Genomic DNA, 4258 nt, shown 5'->3' with positions numbered 1-4258 from the left:
TCTCTCTCAGTTGTTTAGTACCTTGCTCTGCATACAGTAAGCCCTCACAAATACCACTGATTGTTGGACAGATTGATTGTATTCCAAGATCACGTGGCCAACGGTAAAATCCTCTCCACACATGAGGGTGTGGCTGGAAAGACCAATGCTCTGGCTCACACTCACAATCGTTTAGGCTGGTCTTCTCATGGACTGGGCCTCAGATGGATCTGGGAGCCTCCAGTAAGTGTCTTAGTCTCTCACCACCTTGTCCCTTCCAGGGTCTTGACTGATGGACAAATGAAGAGTCAGAGTGGCTTCAGAGCCAGCCCACTAGCCCGTGGCTCGCTGGATATACTGGGAAATTTGGCAGGGGGGGCATGCTATTCAGGCCCAGGCTACTATGGCCAACACAGTCTAATGGATAGGCCCACCATGGGCAACTTAACAGCATCCTTGTCCCTCCCGACATCCCCTTGACACCAGTCTACAAACAGCTTCCAGTGTGCCAGGGAAGGAAGAGAGCCAGGGGTGGAGACGGGGACAAATGGGGGTGCATAATGGGGGAAATATTGGTCAAGGGTCCCTTAGTATTCATGATCTAGGGCTCAGCAGAACCCAAACTGTCCCCAGACTGTAGGCCACTAGCCCAGCTTGGTGCTTGGGACTTCCAAGTCCCCAACCTGCCGTCTTTGGAGCAAGAGAGATGGAATTAATATGGCTTTCATTTCACGAGCCAAACAACAAAGTATCCTCAATTCTCTGTGCCTCAGCTTCTCCCACCTGCGAATAGGGCTCAAATATGGCTCTCCTTCCCCTTCAGACTGTGAGTCCCATGTGGGGCAGGGACTCTGCTGATATGATTATACCGTATCTACTTCAGTATTTGGTACAGTGCCAGCATATAACAGCCATTGAACAAATACTACAGTTATTATGAATTTTCCATATTATAAAGGAAAAAAAGATCCCCCGGGTCCTGGAGAATTGGGGGGGCAAAGTTGGTGGAGACTAGAGTGCACTGAAGATTACAACACAAACACTTTATGAAATCCTGGAAGAGATGAGCTAATAGAGCAGAACAACTGAAATCACTGAGACAGGGTAGGCACTGCACAGACTTGAAGGCTAAAAATATGGCTCCTTCCCACCAGAAATCTACAGTCTAAAGGTATAGACAACACTACCAAGATCAACAAATATGTAGGCCAATTCACAGATGAGTGGTCCACAATGGATTATTAAAGGGAAAGTTAGGGATAATAATAATAATGGTATTTGTTAAGTGCTTACTATGTGCCGAGCACTGTTCTAAGCACCGGGGTAGATTCAAGGTAATCAGATTGTCCCACATGGGGCTCACAGTCTTAATCCCCATTTTACAGATGAGTTTACTGAGGCATTGAGAAGTTAAGTGACTTGCCCAAACTCACACAGCTGACAGTTGGCAGAGCTGGGATTAGAACTCATGACCCCTGACCCCCAAGTCCGGGCTCTTGCTACTAAGCCACATTGCTTCTCCAACCCCAAATATTAAGAAAATGTCCAGGCGAGCAACGGGTACATGGTTCTTCTGATTAAACTCTTGCCACTGGGGGTCCATTGGTCTGACCTGGGAATGGTATTTAATTGTGTTCTTATGTGAGAGCAACCAGACACACCAAGTAGCAGGAGAAGGGGTGAGAACAGGGAGAATAGGAAGGAGGAGGGGGTGAAAAATGTGAGAGTAGATGAGGCAGAGATACAGGGAGAGAGAGAAGAAAGGGAGGAGGGTGATGATGGGGGAGTAGATGTGGAGGAGGGGATGGTAAGGGAGAGGAAATGGGGAAGAGGAGATGATAGGGAGGTTAAGTCGGGAGAGTTGATGATAGGGAGAGTAGATGGGGAGAAGGGGATGATAGGGAGAGTTGATGGAGAGAAGGTGATGATAGGAAAAGATGGGAAGGAAGAGATGGTAGGGAGAGTAGATAGGGAGGATGTGTTAACAGAAAGAGGTGATGGGGAGAAGCTGAGCACAGGCAAGGGGCAGCCTGGGGAGAAGACGACAATGGAGAGGAAGGTGGAGGACGGAGAAGATGAAGATGGAATGGCAGCAGGGACAGGAAAAAGCTGGAGAACCATTCCCAGAGAAATTCTGATCTATCACCTTCTGTGGAATTGAGAAGCAGCATGGCTCAGTGGAAAGAGCCCAGACTTGGGAGTCAGAGGTCATGGGTTCAAATCCAGGCTCCACCAGCTGTGTGACTTTGGGCAAGTCGCTTCACTTCTCTATGCTTCAGTTCCCTCATCTGTAAAATGGGGATTAAGACTGTGAGCCCCCCTGTGGGACAACTTGATCACCTTGTAACCTCCCCAGTGCTTACAACAGTGCTTTGCACATAGTAAGTGCTTAATAAATGCCATTATTATTATTGTTATTAACGTGAAACACCGAGGAGGAGTGGGGAGCATTCCGGACTTTTCAAGCTCTTCCGGGACTTCTCCCTACAGCCCCCTCAGACTAAGCCCAGGAGAAATATTTGAGCCCATACATTTCAAAGGGTAAATTCATCCAGTTCTCCAGTATCAATCAATCACATTCATCGAGAGCTTACTGTGTGCAGATCACTGTACTAAGCGCTCTGAAGCTGGTCCAGAAAATGGTTGCTGGAATTTCCTGTCCCCTTGACTAAGACCTTGGGGACCAAAATGACTCACGGCCCTCATTCGACTGCGTACATTAACATGCCGATTCTTGGAGAGTGGACAGACTGTAATCAGAGCAAGGAAGAACACACAGGACACCAGCCCATGTTCGGATAAGCCTTTTCAAAAATAGTGTCAAAGTTTTCAGACGGCAAGACTTGGAAGCTTGGTAGTTTCCTCAGGAGACTGACTTTTGCAGACTCAGAACGAGGTCAAAATGAGGAAGCCCCAGGCCCGCCCCCACCCACTCAGAAATCAGCACATTGAAAATCTCAAATGCTTCCCTGCCCTCCTCCACCTACTCCGGAAGGAAGGGTTAGAAAAGCCCCGCACCTGCAGACAACTAATTCTGCCGCCTTAATTCTTTGGACGGCGGGTAAGAAGAGATTCCAGCAGGCAGATTCAATAATGCATATACTGGGAGGTATTTTGGTTAAGAATAGAAGAGTTCTGAAAAAGAAGAGACACTATGAATTATTTACTGTCCCTCTCTGGCTCTCTGGATGGAAGAAAGGATCAGAATTGTTGCTGCTACCCCCAGTTGATTTTCCGTCATGCCAACCAGAAAGATGCCAAGCCGGCCACTTTGAGTAGCGGGTCTGGTCAACGCCAACCGGCAGGTCATTTGGACAAGGCAATATCCCTATTTTGCTTTTCTGGGAAGCTCCCCACATCTAGTCAGTGGTGGTATTTATGAAGTGCTTACCCTCTGCCAAGCACTGAATGACACGGTGGGATGTGGATGAGAAAATCGAGATAAGACCAAGTCCCTGCCCCTCATGCGGCTCCCAGTATAAGGTAGGGAGAACAGGAAACTTACCCCCATTTTATAGATGAGAAAACAGACACAGAGCAAGGGCAAACCGTAGGGTCATATGAAAACAATCCATCTCGGATAAGGCAATCGCTTACTGAAGGCCTTCCTTTTATTCTTTGCTGAGTAGAGCAGGTTTTCTCAAGTAGCTCTGCCTTTAAAATTTCATTATCATTTCAATGTTTCCCTTTCCATGGGCTGAGAGGTTCCTTGGGACCAGGGATTGTTTTTGAATTATCATCCTTGAACTTGTTAGTGCTTTCCCAAGCCCTTAGTACAAGTGCATTACATTCAGTAGTAGTAATAATATTTATTAAGTGGCTACTTAGTGCAGTCACCTCTCAGGGTCGCACCTGGAGAGTTTCCAGTGCTCTACCAGTCTCGGCTACGGGAGGGAGAGTCAAGCAGAGGCCGACCCATTCCATTCCTAGTTTGGGCAGTGGCTAGTGAGTGGAAGGCGATCTGCTACAAGTCAAAATGATAATAATAATAATGGCATTTATTAAGCGCTTACTATGTGCAAAGCACTGTCCTAAGCGCTGGGGAAGTTACAAGGTAATCAAGTTGTCCCACTGGGGGCTCACAGTCTTCATCCCCATTTTACAGATGAGGTAACTGAGGCTCAGAGAAGTGAAGTGACTTGCCCCAAGTCACACAGCTGATAATTGGTGGAGCGGGATTTGAACCCATGACCTCTGACTCCAAAGTCCGTGCTCTTTCCACTGAGCCACGCTGCTTCTCTAAACTCACCTGCGCTGGGCAGCAGCGGCAGGGGAGAGA

General features: G+C 47.7%; 1 non-coding gene across 1 annotated transcript; it reads left to right on the top strand.

Annotated features, from left to right (window-relative positions):
- The first annotated feature begins 3813 nt into the window (after positions 1-3813).
- Positions 3814-3951, top strand: LOC119945325. Its single transcript, XR_005456194.1, has one exon. It is a non-coding gene; the product is annotated as a small nucleolar RNA SNORA7 (small nucleolar RNA).
- Positions 3952-4258: the final 307 nt, after the last annotated feature.

This window comes from Tachyglossus aculeatus, chromosome 24 (assembly GCF_015852505.1).
Source record: "Tachyglossus aculeatus isolate mTacAcu1 chromosome 24, mTacAcu1.pri, whole genome shotgun sequence".
In the NCBI taxonomy this organism is placed as follows: Eukaryota; Metazoa; Chordata; class Mammalia; order Monotremata; family Tachyglossidae; genus Tachyglossus; species Tachyglossus aculeatus.
Note: the sequence above shows the minus strand (reverse complement) of the source record. Positions and strands in the feature narration are given on the sequence as shown.